The sequence below is a fragment of the Balaenoptera borealis genome (assembly GCF_965194805.1).
Source record: "Balaenoptera borealis genome assembly, chromosome: 16".
In the NCBI taxonomy this organism is placed as follows: Eukaryota; Metazoa; Chordata; class Mammalia; order Artiodactyla; family Balaenopteridae; genus Balaenoptera; species Balaenoptera borealis.
The window spans coordinates 37,496,403-37,513,932 of NC_138872.1; positions in this window are offsets into that span (position 1 = coordinate 37,496,403).

Here is a 17,530-nt window from a genome sequence, read left to right on the forward strand (position 1 = left end):
AATTGTAAATATTTTTGTGGCCAACATAGGAGCACCTCAATACATAAGGCAAATACTAACAGCCATAAAAGGGGAAATCGACAGAAACACAATCATAGTAGGGGACTTTAACACTCCACTTTCACCAATGGACAGATCATCCAAAATGAAAATAAATAAGGAAACACAAGCTTTAAATGATACATTAAACAATATGGACTTAATTGATATTTATAGGACATTCCATACAAAAACAACAGCATACACATTCTTCTCAAGTGTTCATGGAACATTCTCCAGGATAGATCATATCTTTGGTCAAAAATCAAGCCTTGGGAAATTTAAGAAAATTGAAATCGTAACATGTATCTTTTCCGACCACAATGCTATGAGATTAGATATCAATTACAGGAAAAAATGTGTAAGAAATACAAGTACATGGAGGCTAAAATACACACTACTAATAATCAAGATATCACTGAAGGAATCAAAGAGGAAATCAAAAAATACCTAGCAATAAATGACAATGAAGACACAACGACCCAAGACCTATGGGATGCAGCAAGAGCAGTTCTAAGAGGGAAGTTTATAACTATACAAGCCTACCATAAGAAAAAAGAAACATATCAAACAACCTAACATTACACCTAAAGCAATTAGAGAAAGAAGAACAAAAAATTCCAAAGTTAGCAGAAGGAAAGAAATCATAAAGATCAGAGCAGAAATAAATGAAAAAGAAACGAAGGAAAAAATAGCAAAGATCAATAAAACTAAAAGCTGGTTCTTTGAGAAGTTAAACAAAATTGATAAACCATTAGCCAGACTCATCAAGAAAAGGGGGAGAGGACTCAAATCAATCAAATTAGAAATGAAAAAGGAGAAGTTACAACAGACACTGCAGAAATACAAAGCATCCTAAGAGACTACTACAAGCAACTCTATGCCAATAAAATGGACAACCTGGAAGAAATTGACAGATTCTTACAAAGGTATAACCTTCCAAGACTGAACCAGGAAGAAATAGAAAATTTGAACAGACCAATCACAAGCAATGAAATTGAAACTGTGATGAAAAATCTTCCAACAAAGAAAAGTCCAGGACCAGATGGCTTCACAGCTGAATTCTATCAAACATTTAGAGAGGAGCTAACACCCATCTTTCTCAAACTCTTCCCAAAAAAGAACATTCCCAAACTCATTCTATGAGGCCACCATCACCCTGATACCAAAACCAGACAAAGATACTACAAAAAAAAAAAAAATTACAGACCAATAATACTGATGAATATAGATGCAAAAATCCTCAACAAAATAATAACAAACAGATCCATATTAAAAGGATCATACACCATGATCAAGTGGGATTTATCCCAGGGATGCAAGGATTCTTCAATATATGCAAATCAATCAATGTGATGCACCATATTAACAAATTGAAGGAAAAAAATCCTATGATCATCTCAATAGATGCAGGAAAAGCTTTTGACAAAATTCAACACCCATTTATGATAAAGACTATCCAGAAAGTGGGCATAGAGGGAACCTACCTCAACATAATAAAGGCCTTATACGACAAACCCACAGCAAACATCATTTTCAATGGTGAAAAACTGAAATTATTTCCTCTAAGATCAGGAACAAGACAAGGATGTCCACTCTCGCCACTCTTATTCAACATAGTTTTGGAAGTCCTAGCCACAGCAATCAGAGAAGAAAAAGAAATAAAAGGAATACAAATTGGAAAAGAAGAAGTAAAACTGTCACTGTTGGCAGATGACATGATACTATACATAGAGAATCCTAAAGATGCCACTAGAAAACTACTAAAGCTAATCCATGAATTTGGTAAAGTTGCAGGATACAAAATTAATGCACAGAAATCTCTTGCATTCCTATACAGTAATGATGAAAAATTTGAAAGAGAAATTAAGGAAACACTCCCATTTACTAGTGCAACAAAAAGAATAAAATACCTGGGAATAAACCTACCTGAGGAGACAAAAGACCTGTATTCAGAAAACTATAAGACACTGATGAAAGAAATTAAAAATGATGCAAACAGATTGGATTGGAATAATCAATATTGTGAAAATGACTGTACTACCCAAAGCAATCTACAGATTCAATGCAATCCTTATCAAATTAACAATGGCATTTTTTACAGAACTAGAACAAAAAAAATCTTAAAATTTGTATGGAGACACATAAGACCCTGAATACACAAAGCAGTCTTGAGGGAAAAAAACGGAGCTGGAGGAATCAGACTCCCTGTCTTCAGACTATACTACAAAGCTACATTAATAAAGACAGTATGGTACTGGCACAAAAACAGAAATATTGTTCAATGGAACAGGATAGAAAGCCCAGAGATAAACCCATGCACCTATGGTCAACTAATCTATGACAAAGGACACAAGGATATACAATGGAGAAAAGACAATCTCTTCAATAAGTGGTGCTGGGAAAACTGGACAGCTACATGCAAAAGAATGAAATTAGAACACTCCCTAACACCATACACAAAAATAAACCCAAAATGAACTAGAGACCTAAATGTAAGACTGGACACTATAAAACTCTTAGAGGAAAACATAGGCAGAACATTCTTTGACATAAATCACAGCAAGATCTTTTCTGATCCACGTCCTAGAGTAATGGAAATAAAAACAAAAATAAACAAATGGGACCTAATGAAACTTAAAAGTTTTTGCAAAGCAAAGGAAACTACAAACAAGATGAAAAGACAACCCTCAGAATGGGAGAAAATATTTGCAAATGAATCAATGGACAAAGGATTAATCTCCAAAATATATAAACAGCTCATGCAGCTCAATATTAAAAAAACAAACAACCCAATCCAAAAATGGGCAGAACACCTAAATAGACATTTCTCCAAAGAAGACATACAGATGACCAAGAAGCACATGAAAAGCTACTCAACATCACTAATTATTAGAGAAATGTAACTCAAAACTACAATGAGGTATCACCTCACACCAGTTAGAATGGGCATCATCAGAAAATCTACAAACAACAAATGCTGGAGAGGGTGTAGAGAAAAGGGAACCCTCTTGCACTGTTGGTGGGAATATAAATTGATACAGCAGTATGGAGAACAGTATGGAGGTTGCTTTAAAAGCTAAAAATAGAATTACCATATGACCCAGTAATCCCACTACTAGGCATATACCCAGAGAAAACCATAATTCAAAAAGGCACATGCACCCCAGTGTTCATTGCAGCACTATTTACAATAGCCAGGTCATGGAAGCAACCTAAATGTCCATCGACAGAGGAATGGATAAAGAAGATGTGGTATATATATACAATGGAATATTACTCAGCCATAAAAAGGAATGAAATTTGGTCATTCGTAGAGACGTGGATGGATCTAGAGACTCTCATCCAGAGTGAAGTAAGTCAGAAAGAGAAAAACAAATATCGTATATTAATGCATATACATGGAACCTAGAAAAATGGTACAGATGAACCAGTTTGCAGGGCAGAAATAGAGACACAGATGTAGAGAACAAACGTGTAGACACCAAGGGGGGAAAGTGGTGGTGGGGGGTGGTGGTGTGATGAATTGGGAGTTTGGGATTGACATGTATACACTAATATGTATAAAATGGATAACTAATAAGAACCTGCTGTATAAAAAAAATAAATAAAATAAAATTCAAAAATTAAAAAAAAAGACCCAACACCACCAAAATTAAAATAATAAAATAAATAAATATTTTTTTAAAAAAGAAGAAGAGCGAAGCTCTCTATTATCATAATTCCTAATAGTAAGCTACATAAAACATTACCTGTCCAATCCCTTTTTCTAAAGTAGTAGTTCTTAACCTTGGCTCTATGTTGAAATCTCCTTGGTAGTTTAAAAAATCACTGATGCTTCGGTCTCACCCTTAGAGATTCTGATGTAATTAGTCCGAGGTGCAGCCTGGCAGAGGATTTTAGAAACCTTCTTGGTGATTCTAATGTTCAGGCAAAGTTGGGATGCAAAAAGGGTAATAGCTTTTCAACCAGCCTTTCCTGGCTTTGTTATTTTTGTTATTCCTTGGCACATATGATGATAAATTACAAATTTACACTTCCCTTAAGGTATCATGCCAGTCTTGGGTCTATTTTCCCACAACTCCATTTCTCTCCTTCCCCTGTTCTAAGCTGCGCATTTCAGAGGGCTGATACTCATAGGCTGTTTCCTGGGCTTCTGTGACAGTAAAACTTTTGCTAAAAGTTTTGTAGTTTTACCTCTTACATTTAGGTCTTTTATCCATTTTGAATTAACTTTATGTGTAAGATGTGAGGTAGAAGACATTCTTTTGTATATAGGTACCCAGCTGCCCCAGTATCATTTATTGAAAAGACTATCCTGTCCCCCCTTGAATTGTCTTGGCAACCTTGTTAAAAAATCATTTGACCATAGATGTATTGGTTTATTTCTGGACTTTCAGTTTTAGTCTATTGATCTATTTGTCTATCCTTATGCCAGTACCATACTCTTTTGTTTACTGTAGCTTTGTAGTAAGTTTTGAAACAGTTCTCCAACTCTGTTCTTTTTCAGTATTATTTTGGCTAATCCATGTCCCTTGCATTTCCATACGCATTTACGGATGAGTTGTCAATTTCTGGGAAAAACATGGCTGGGATTTTGATAAGGATTGTTTTGAATCTGTAAATCAGTTTGGGGAGCTCTGCCATCTTAATGATGTTAAATCTTCCAATCCCTGAACATGGGCTTTTTTATCATTTATTTAGGTTTTTAATTTCTGTTGACAATGTTTTGTACTTTTCAGTTACAAACCTTGCACTTCTTTTGTTAAAATTTTCCCAAATATATTATTCTTTCTGATGCTATTGTAGATTGAATTTCATTTTGTAGCCTTGCATTATAAAATCTGCCTTTTTCACAATGTCTCCAGATGATTCTTATGTACTCTGACAGTTTGAGAAGTGCTACTCTATTCAATAAACTCAACCCAATAATATTCCATTCAACACTGCCAAACTCTGTCCCCCAAAGCTGCCAGCTCTCCAATAAGAAGTGACTTGAAGCAGCATAGTTTACAGGGAACAGAGGCAGGTCCAAAGATACTACTTAACTGAGTGAATTAAATGTTTTAAATAAGAGGAAGCAACTAGTTAATATAAATAGAGTTTTGTTTTAATTTCTATGCAATGAAAAACTCATATTAAATATCCATTTAATTTAGGAGGAAACTACAGTGTTGACTTTTCCCTGAATTATGTGGATAAGTGAAACGTTTGAAAGAATTATACTGATAATTATTAATTCTTCATTTCATTTCCATTGTATTTTTCATTCTTTTTTTCCAATAATAGCAACAATTACAACAGTAATACCTTATAATGAATATGTTTACTACACCATGTTCTGCCTTCTGGTTTTAGATATGAACACCAATTATTTCCATGACTTTCAATAACTCACTTTATCTTTCTAACTTGCAATTTCTTCAACTGAATAATGTAGAAAATGGACTAGATTTCTCTAGCATCTCACTCTTCTAGCTCTACATTAGATAATTCTGAATTTCTCCCATGTCCAAACATACCATTTAATTTTATGAACAATGTATTACAGAATCAGTCACTTATGAATAATATAAAGCATGATTCAGAATGAAGGTGCTGAGGTCTGACATTTTTATACATAAATACAGCTACAGATCAAATTCAACACATCACTTATATTCTCTCCGCTTGCAATGTCCTTTTAGCAAACAATAGTTAAACAAATTAAAGAAAATGCAGTTTAAAAAACTTATACTGAGAGTCCTTTGAAGTTAGTTAAAAGGGTACTTATTTACATATGTCTTCCCCAAATTAACACTTTTCTGTATATTTAATAGTCATTTTCTTTTCCCCCAATTTCACACTAATAATTTTATAAAAATCAATGTGTAAATTACTGTATTAGCGTGTAAAACTACTAACATGATGCTTTTCAAAGATGAAGTGAATATTTTGGTAAAAAGCCTTCAAACTGGAGACATTTAATAATACTTATCTTTCCTTCCTATTAATTCAGGTTAGCTTTCTCCCTCAGTCCAAGTTACTAACAATTTACCATACAGCAAACATTTCAATATTTTTGCTAACAATTCTTGCCTTTGACAAATAAAATCTATTTTCAGAAAACTGTAAAGATGATTTCTTTCTCTGATATCATTCTATCATGGAAGAGATTGTATTGCTTGCTTTTCTCAATGTACCTATGGGATTGATGATATACCCATGACACATTAGTTATATGATAAATGAAGTCAGTTAACTGAATATATAAATAATATATATATAAATATTTTATATTTTATTATTTATATATGAATATATAAATAATAGTAACAATAATAATAATACTTGACTTTCTATCATTGACCTAGGAGTACTTAGCAATTTGACTGATGCCTTATGTCTTATTTCAGGTTTCCTAGAAACAGAACATTAGCCAGGGATTCTCGTTCAAGTAATTTATTGAGGGAGTGCTCTCAGAGGACACTTGTAAGAGACTGAGGAAAGGAGAAGAGTGCCAGGGAAGGATGCAAAGCATGAGAATGCAGCTGAAATATAGTCTCAGCCTGATCACAGGAGCAGCTCTGGAGTGTGAAGCACACCACAGAGTTGTTCACGTCTACGCCCATTTGATGGGTGAGTGGTGGATTATAACCTCCCAGGAATCTCCTGGTATATGGGGTCCACTGGCTCAGGGCAGTCTCAGGAGAAGGGGCAGCTGTGAACTATTAGCAGGAGCAATCACAGCATCTAGAACAGTGCCTGGCATATAACAAGTATGTGCTTAATAATGATTTGTTAAATGAGTCAATAAAAAATCCTTTTGAGTAGAAAATTATGTTTAAAATTGTTCAATTATTCAAAAGTCCCTGGAAAAAAATGAATGAAGAATGAATTGCTGTGATGCCAATGAAAGTTAAATGAACTTGGATTCAATATCCACCTCCATTATCCATATTCATTCTTCTAATTGCCCAGGGCAAAATGAAGACCAAGATCTAAATCTTATTATTGTCTATCATCACCCTTGTCTGCTGTCTTGGTTTTGCGTCATGGCTGGATCTCTTCTAAATGTGATTCAAACAAAGATGCAATTGACAAGAACTAGAACACAAATTCATATGGCCCCATTATATTACTCTATTGGATTCTTTCTGTATCATAGATGCACAAGGACAATTTCAAAGGGAATTCGAGAAAAAAAATATTCACGGTTTAACACAATATGAATGTATTATTTGTGCTTTATTTACTAAATGATCTTCTTAAACTGTCTCAAGGGCACTCTAAAATCATTAAAATATTGAGAATAGCAAGATAAAAACAGTAAGTTTTCTTTCCAAACTGTTTTATAAAAAGTCTTCCTTCACCGTTTTGAACATGAGTTATTTTAAGAACTTAGCACAGGAAAACAAAATTCTCAATGCAGTAATCATTTTACTGCTTGGTCATATGAAAGGAAAACAACATCATGGATCTTCCTGGCAAAGCTGGACAGGTAGAAAATATGAAAGTACACAAAACCAATCAGACTGTGTCTCTGGAGAATTTCTCATCTCAAGCGTAGTTAACAAACTCCCAGTCTGTGGTCATATCTAGATACAGCCTGTAACCCATGTATATGAGCCTGTGAATAGTGTAAAATAAACTCGAAATAAAATCTTCTTATAGTACAAGACATGGCAGTCATTAAACTAAGATACAGCAAGTGTTATGAAGCATGAAAATATGGTACTTGAATTCTATTTATTCAAAAGTCTTCACTGAGCTGAGGGTGTAACTAATTCAATTACTGATTTGAATATGTATTATATTTTAATTGTTGCAGCTGTGAAAAAAAGCATTGGCTAAGGATGCAATTAATAAAAATATCTAATCAGCTTGAAGTTAGCCATTTAACTTTTTTTTTAATGAAGATCTAATTTCTAGAACAATTGTGCCTATATTTTTTGGAGGTACATACCTATACTCTGGTCTATCTAGTGCACAAATCACTTTAGAATTGTACTAGTTTACTTCAACTGCTTATCTAGGGAATGTTAAATAGGAGAGAAAGGTTTGGGCTTTTCCCATAATTGAAATAAAGGTACAATGAACAGTAACTTCCTGATGTTTTGTCTAATCAACATAACAGTGTAGATTTACTCTGCCTATATATGGAACTGTAGAAGAAAGTTGAGAAAGAATAACTATTAATAAGTATAGGTCATACAATAATTATATGTTGCAGACTAGCTATAATTTCTGGATGGATATTCAGACTATATTTACATTGCATAGAAGGATAGACATCAAGATTTATTTGATAAATGTGTCAAATATTGATGAAATTTGAGTATCAAAAGGATGCTGTCAGGATGCTGTGTCAGCATGTTTTTGTCATTTCAAAATGGCTTAAAAATACAGGAAATTATTTTCTCACTTAGTTTGAAGTCAGAAGTAGGGCAGGTCCAAGTTAGTTCAAGTTTATTAAAGCTCCAAGTTCTTGGAATTTGCTCAGCTAGTCTTAGCTGGTTGGCTTTTGTCCTGAAGCTTGCTCAGGACAAAAGCTTGTGGCCAGAATATGGTTGCAACATCTCCTAACAATGAAGCCTGAACACAAGGTGTAAACCAAACCACTACACATGGTAACCCTTTCCATAACCAATCATATTCTTGGCAAAGCCCTCATTCTTGCTTGGTGATGGATAAATTAAATGTTTTCTTTTCAATAATCTAGTCTAATCTGGGATTTTCTACCTAATCCTGTTATGATAGCAGTCACAAGTAGTCAGAAATCCAAGTATTATCAGTATTAGCACATTGTCCATCACTGGGGTGTGCTGGTGGGAAGAAGAGAGGAAAGGGAGGAAAGAAAAGCTGCTTGGATAAGTGATGGTGACTGATTGTTCCCTGGTGGAAAAAGCTGTCTTCCATTGGGATCATCAGCTGCTGGGCAGGTCGGGAGAATTTGACTTTTTAATAATTATTGATGTGATGGTTTCAACATAACTGGTGGACATATTCTTCTAGACACAGCCCTACCTTTTAGCCATATCTCAGTTGTGTTTCTCTTCAGAGCCCACAATTTATGCACACTCCCTTTAGGAGGTGTGTCCCACTGTTCCATTGCTCTACCGCCAGGCTGGCTCACAACTGTCCCTCAGCTAACCTCAGAGATCTCTCCTTTGGAAATAGAGAAACTTGTGGGGTCTTACTTGCTGTCCTCTGAGAGCTTAGGGAATGAAGAGAGGGTGGGTGATTTTGCTTACCTTTTTATCCCACCATGTCCTGTTGGCTCAGATCCATCAAGGATCCTCTTGCCTTTAGAAATGTCCAGATGAGAAGCAGGTATCATTCATATGGTTCGGCATACATGCAAACTTCAAAAGTTTTATGTTCAGGCCTCCGTACACCCTGTCTGACCTGCTTGGATGTAGGAAATGTTCAGGCACCAAACTGTGATTTGCCCAAACTCTGCCACCTTTAGTATATTTCTCTCTCCACTATCTCTTGTTTATACCTCCTATGGCATTGTTGGGGGTGGGATAGGAACACATCAAGCATGTTATGGCAAAGTCTCCATTAAGCCTGGCCATTGGTCACCTAGGCTGGGAGATGATCTTGACAGAGGAAAAAGCCTGATATCTGTTGCCAGGGCTTTAGGCATCTGAAGTTTTAACTGGAGTTGAAGGATTCACTTTCTAGATGACTTACTCACAAGGCTGTTGGCCGGAGGCCTCAGGTCTTTGTCACATGGGCCTCGCCCCGGGACTGCCCGAGTGTCCTTGTAACATAGCAGCTGGCTTGCTCTAGAGTGAACATTCTGAAGAGGAGAGATTCAGAAACCACAATGTCTTTTATGACCTTATCTGAGATGTCACACACTGTCACAGTCACTTTATTCTAGTCGTTAGAAGTAAGACCAAATCCTGGATCTGTGAAAGGGGTAGGGAAGTAAGTTCCACTTTTTTGAAGGGAGGGTCAAAGAATGTGTGGACACTTTAAACCACCACGATGTTATTATTCTTTTCAATGAGACACAAAAAAGAAATTAAACTTGACCAAGCTTACACGGTAAATGTTCTGACCCCATTGTGTGTGTGTGTGGTGGGGCGCTGATTTTCCCACACCACCAAGCAATTCTCAGAATCCAGCTGGGTGTCCTACAATTCAACTCAATTCTGGCACTATCTACTCAAGTTAGCATCAGGGTAGAGGGCTCATTCCCACAAGATTGCCCTCCACTTCAGATGCCAATAACAAGTTCAGTTTGTCACCTGGCCTTCTAACCAATCTGCTATACATTGGAGGTTCCCATAATCCCTTCCTTGGGTTTGATTAATTTGTTAGAATGGCTCAAAAGACTCAGGAAACCTGTCTGCTCCCTAGATTACTGGTTTATTACAAATGATATTAAAGGATATTTATCAATAGCCAGATGAAGAAATACATAGGGTTAAGTCCCAGGGTCCTGACAAAGGAGTTTTTGTTTTTGTGGAGTCTGGGGCCCTGCACAATGGCACATGGAAATTTTCTGGTTCAACTTGGAAGCTCTCTAAATCCCATCTTTTGGGGGTTTTATGGAGGCTTTATTACATAGTCATAATTGATTAACTAATTGGCCATTGGTGATTGATTCACCCTCCAGCCTCTCTTCCCTCCCCGGAGGTAGGGGGTTGGGACTAGAAGTTCCAACCTGCTAATCACAAGGTTGGTTCTCCTGGAAACCAGCCCCCATCCTTAGGTGGGGTCCAAAAGTCACCTCATAAATATAACAAAAGACGTCTTTGTTGCTCTCATCTCTTAGGAATTCCAAGAGTTTCAGGAGCTCTGTGCCAGAAATGGGGATGAAGACCCAAGATACTTCTTACTTTAAATCACAATATCACACATGGTTAGCAGAGCCAGGGGAGCTGAGACACAAGCCCAGATAATCTGACTCCAGTGCCCAAACTCATAACCACAACATGAAGCTAGCCTTTCCATGAAAAAACGATTGATTTCTTAGGATTGTGTTATATGCATTGACATAGAAGATTCATACTTCCAGTATAGTATAATAATTGCCTGGAATTAGAAATTCTAAATTATCTTGGCCAAACACAAGAGTTGCCATCGGGCTTGGAGGGATGTAAGATCCCTCCAAGAAGGTTGGAGGGATATAAGATCATGCCCAAGATGTCATCTAGGGGTGGAAAAGTAGAATGGGGAAGTGAAAGTGTTATTTTTAGATTGGGGGAAACATTGGGAGAACAGAGCATCTGGAGATAGGTGGAGAAAAGTTATTTTTATAAAATAAAAAAATAGATTATTAGTGCCTGAAAATGGAAGGTGATTATTAATGGGATATAAAAGTTCATCAGATTTCCCAAGTTAGCAAGGAGGAATTTGAGCAAACCAGAAAAATAAAGAAAAAAGAGGTCATAGCAGAATAAACTAAATAAATTGATAATGAAAGTTTAAAAATAAGAGATTGAGGTATAGCAAACAAAAAGAAATGATTATTGGACCAGGAGGAAAGAAAGATTATGGACACTACCTAAGAAAAGGAGAGACATTATTTAACAATAAAAGGCAAAAGTTAGGAATCAGATATGTCATAAATTTATATGCACAAACAGTATGGCAGCTAAATACATAAAGCAAAAATTACTAGAAATATAAGACAAATGATAAAAATACACTTATGCAAGAAATTGAATATATTATAAAAATTAGACTGATACAGTGAATTTAAAAATAACCAAATTCGTGGTGTAGGGGTTCAGAATGAACCTCCCCTAAAATGTGTCACTTTTGCATGAGGATTATTTTGAGCTAAAAGGAATCAAGATCCTGAGGGTTTAAGAGAAACTACTACCTCTTTTTAACTACCTAGAAGAATTTAAGCAGGGGATTTTTCCTAGGAAAGAGTTATTACAGACACATTTTACCTAAGTGGCCCCATCTGTATGGCAGGGCAAACGTCTAATTACCAAACATCTGCTCTTCTTCTTATCATCCTGTGAAAGAGCCTTCTGTCCTTAGAAGCTCTAGGCCCCTATCCCATTCCTTACCTCGGGATGGCATATAGACCATTTTATGCTTCTGTTTCTGACCCTCTGATATATGTGGGGTCTCTGACTCTCTCATGTATGCACGATTCCTGTATGTATTAAATTAAATTTGATATTCTCTGGTTAATCTATATCATGTCAATTTAATTCTTAGATCAGCTAGAAGAAATTAGAAAGGTAGAGGAAAGTTTTCTTTCCCTCCAACAATAGGATCTAAATAATATAACAGTAGCCTACAAATAATGAAAATATGCTGGTATCAAAGTAAAATGCACAACATAAGAGTTGTGAGTTTAAGTTTTACTCAGGGTCTTACTGAGGACTATAGCCTGGGAGACAGCCACTCAGTTAGTCCTGAAGAAACTGCTCAGAAGAGGCAAGGGAAAAGCCAGTTTATATATGATTTGTGACTAGGGAATACGTGCAGTCAAGCGTACATCTTGGTGAAAGATTACTGCTAATCACAAAGATCAGATATCTTGAGTTAATGATTTTAATGCTTTTCTATGTATGAGAAGATGCAAGAATCTGGGTTCATCGTAATTCTTCCTGAGATATACATTGAACTACCTAAGAGGACTGCTTGTCCAAAGCAGAGTGACTCGTCCTGTTTTTCATCCTGAATTCCTCCCAGAGTGCACTGTTGGTGGGCAACTGCAGTGGGTTACCACTTAACACTGATAGAACTGAGGGATAAGTAATAACCTTTGTTCTTCTTTTTTCACCCTGGATCAAGAGAATTTATGAGGTGTTTATTTCAGATTCACTATCATTTCCTTATATGATCTTAGACTTTAAGCCAGAGAAAAGTGCAGACTCTGATATAAACACATTTATCCATAAACTGCTTGTATTCTAAAGGAAGACTTGCTCAACATTCCTTCAATTCAGGGATTGTTTTCCAACTTCTGCAATATAAATGAGTCAGTCTAAGTTCTTAACGGAAGCATTACCAGGCCAAAGTTGAGTCCATTTGTCTGCCTCACAGCAAGGCCAATCTACTGACACAAGATTGTGGTGAAGGAAAGTACAGTGTTTATTTGCAGGGTACCAAGGAAGGAGAATGGGCAGTTCATGATCAAAAGATCCAAACTCCCCAGTGGCTTTCAGGGAAAGGTTTTTTTTTGTTTTTTTTTTTTTTAATTTTATTTATTTATTTATTTATTTATTTATTTATTTATTTATGGCTGTGTTGGGTCTTCGTTTCTGTGTGAGGGCTTTCTCTAGTTGCGGCAAGTGCAGGCCACTCTTCATCGCAGTACTCAGGCCTCTCACTATCGCGGCCTCTCTCGTTGTGGAGCACAGGCTCCAGACGTGCAGGCTCAGCAATTGTGGCTCACGGGCCTAGTAGCTCTGTGGCATGTGGGATCTTCCCAGACCAGGGATCCCCTGTCCCCTGCATTGGCAGGCAGATTCTAAACCACTGCACCACCAGGGAAGCCCCAGGGAAAGGTTTTTAAAGGCAACATTTGGGGTAAGTGTGGCAGTTCATGGACTTGCTTCTGATTGGTTGGTGGTAAGGTAACAGGGTGATGTTCAGGAATCTTAATCATCAACCTTCTGGTTCCAACCAGTCTGGGATCTACGTGCTTGTGGTCAGCATGAAGTCACCATCCTCCATCTGGGTCAGGGGTGGACTTTTCATTATGAAAAGATCCACAATGATTCAATGAATTTTATTTCCAATTAAATGTACCATCACCCTCTAGCATGCCATACAGGTTACTAATTCATATTTCAGTTATTTTCACATTTAATTTAATTAATATAGTTGCTGCTATGGAACAACTACTCTATGGTCTGCTTTTCAGGCCAGTAAATAAGAATTTAAGCACTCTGGTAGCTAATGCAATATTATTGGATTTTAATGACAGTTTTAATAAAGATATGTGACGTAATTCAGTAGAATCACTTTTTTAAAAAATTAATTAATTAATTTATTTATTTATGGCTGTGTTGGGTCTTCGTTTCTGTGCGAGGGCTTTCTCTAGTTGTGGCAAGTGGGGGCCACTATTCATCGCGTTGTGCGGGCCTTTCACTATCGCGGCCTCTCTTGCTGTGGAGCACAGGCTCCAGACGCGCAGGCTCAGTCCTTGTGGCTCACGGGCCCAGTTGCTCCACGGCATGTGGGATCTTCCCAGACCAGGGCTCAAACCCATGTCCCCTGCATTGGCAGGCAGATTCTCAACCACTGCGCCACCAGGGAAGCCCTAGAATCACTTTTATTTATCAAGCATTTTGCAGAAAGCCTGAAACTGTGTAAGAAGTGCTAAATATATAATCCTTTTGCATAGTTGTAATTTAAAGATAAAATTTTATTTAATATGAGATATAGATGGAAGCACAAGTTAGATTATTGGTAGAGTATTTAGTCCATGCATCTGTCTGTCTCCTAGTTTGTGTTAGGAATGTAGGTGTGTTACCAAACCAGGTCTGTTTGCTTCATGCACAGCAAGCCAAAGGCTGAGACATGGAGGTTTGTGACCAAGAAGGAGTTTATTCACAAGGCAGCCAAACGAGGAGACAGGAGAGCTAGTCTCAGATCGGTCTCCTCAAAGCCCAGGGGTTTGGGATATTTATGGGATAAGTAGGGTGGTCTTAGGCATAGGGAAAGGTGCTTGGAAGTAGAGAAAAAGGTGAGGTAATTGGTCTGGGTTACCTGCTTCTGTATATTCAAAATGAAGGCACTTAGCATGGTCAGAGGGTGGAGATTTCCTACCATCTGATGTCAATAAGCCATCATCAGACACCTGCCCAGGGCCAGTTTTAGGGCTGGTGATCCTGACTTGCCCCCGCTCGCACTGGGCAAGATCCAAGTTCCAGTAAAGCAACTGGGTGGTGTGAAGCTGGGAAAGTATGCAATTAAAGAGAAAAAAAGAAAGAAAGTAACCACAGAGAACTTAATTAAGCAAAGGGTTTTTAACAAGTTGTTTCCTTATCTGTTGTTCTGTAAGACAAGCTCAAGAATGTCTATTAGTTATCAGCCTCTGTTAACTCTGTGGGGCATGGGGGAGCAAAATTTGCCACCCCAAAATGTCTTTCTGTCATGCACATTATTTTGAGCTGAAAACAATCAAGGCCCAAAAGAGTCAGGACATCTTTCTTTTGACCTCCCCCTTCGCTACCTGAAGAATTTCAATGAAGGGCCTGTTCCTGGAATAGAGCTATCACCAGGGAATATGGGCTGGGTGTAGCGAGGGAAACTCCACAAGGCCTAGAGATCAGAGTCCACTATGTGCCCACTGTCTTTGCATGGCCCAATGTTTTGGTAAACATTTGTTTACCAAATATTTGCTTTTTCATCTCCATGTGAACTGCCTTCCTCCCCTGTGAAGTCCCAAGCCACTACCCCCAACATCTCTTTGTCTTCGGCTGAAGATGGCATTTAAGGTGAGGGCTCCTTCCTTGTTGACAAGTTATTAAGTTCTCCTGGGTCTCTCTCCTGTATAAATGTTATTAAATTTTGTTTGATTTTCTCCTGATAATTAGTCTCAGTCAATTTAATTCTTAGGCCAGCCAGAAGAACCCAGAAGGGTGGAGGAAAATCTCTTCCTCCCGACAGTAAAAACTCCATAAACTTTTCTGTCGTGTCTCCATTAGCTTTATTTTAAGCAGTAGGACTATTAATGCCCTTTCCTCCCATTTTTTTCTTTATGTTGCTCAAGTTCTGACAACTCTACTGCCAAATGGCTAAGGGCAAAAAATAAAGTTCAAGTTAAGAACTTTTCTGTGTTTTTAAGACCTCTCGTGAAAGAGGGGAAAGGTTGTGTCTATTTACTAATCTGTGGGATTTCTAAAATTCTACCCTTGTTACGCCTGCCCTCTCATTAGAGGAAGATGGTATTTATGTTGTTGCTCAGTGTAACTAGCCTCCCAAGGCTACAAAAAGGTTAAAATCAAACACGATTTTCTATTGCCAACTACTTTTCAGCTACCTACTCATAAAATCAAAGAGAGTTTTTATGAAACTCAGACATTACCCTTTCAGGGGAAAATTTTCCCTAAAACCATGTTAGGAGTGTGAGTCAGACTGCTTTGTTTATCTCCAAGGTCTCAATCAACTAACAAATGTTTACCAACTTCTACTCAAAGTATTTGTACCAATAGTTCTGATAAATTCAAGCATAGTTTATACATAATCAATCTATTCCCTTGATCTTCTAGGTGTGTTTCTTCCCAAATCTACCAGATCCTCAAATAACTTTAGGAACTTTCTCCAGAGTTAAACAATGCTACCATCAACATCAACTTTGTCTCCAGAATGAGGAAGACTATCACTGTAAAAATCCATTGATGACCTCTAATACAGAGTTTGAATTATTCATCTATAGAAGCATTCCCCAAGAATCAATCACATTTGTCCACCAGAGCCAAGATGAGATCATTCTTTTTTTTTTTTTTAATGTTTGGCCACACCTCACAGGTTGCAGGATCTTAGTTCCCTGACCAGGGATTGAACCCGCACCCTTGGCAGTGAAAGAGTCCTAACTACTGAACTGCCAGGGAATTCCCCAGATCATTCATTGTTAAGCTTAGTTCCTTTATGGCTTGTAAGGGTAGTTTATTTTATTCTAGTTTTACAAACTGAGACTCAAGTAACCCGAGTGACTTCCTCTTCTTTGCCAAACCCCACTAGGTCAACAAGCTAAATCCAAATGTGAGGCTTTCCCTACACTGAGAAGCAGTAATTCAAGAAGTGGTGTCCTGAATCTATTAAAATAATCTGAGTTGTGTGGGGAGTACTTGAGGGTGAACAGTGTAGCTTCCCGATAATGTTACATTCAAATATCTACATGCAGTCAAGCTTTTAGACTAACAATTAGTAATCAGAGCATACAAAATAAAATCAGGAAATAGACTGGCAAAAATTTTAAAGTGTGACAAAACCAAGTTTTGGCTAAGACACATACTGCTAACGGGAGTCTAAATTGCTATACATACTTGCAAAACAAGTTGACTTTACCTTGACATCATAAATAACCTATGACCCAGAAATTTCACTCCTAGGTTTATACCTTAGAGAAGCTCTTGAACTTGTGAATCTAAAGACATGTACAAACATGATAATAACAGGATTGTTTTTTAATTTTATTTATTTTTGGCTGTGTTGGGTCTTTGTTGCTGCCCGTTGCGGCGAGTGGGGGTTACTCTTCGTAGCAGTGTGTGTACTTCTCATTGCAGTGGCTTCTCTTGTTGTGGAGCACAGACCCTAGGTGCACGGGCTTCAGTACTTGTGGCACAGGGGCTCAGTAGTTGTGGCTCGCGAGCTTAGTTGCTCTGCGGCATGTGGGATCTTCCTGGACCAGGGATCAAATCCATGAGCCTTGCATTGGGCAGGCAGATTCTTAATCACTGTGCCACCAAGGAAGTCCCAACAGCATAGTTTTTAATAACAAATACTGGAGACAGCCTAAATGCCCATCAATAGTAGAATTGATTTAAAAGGGAAATAGAATGGTGGTACAATGGAA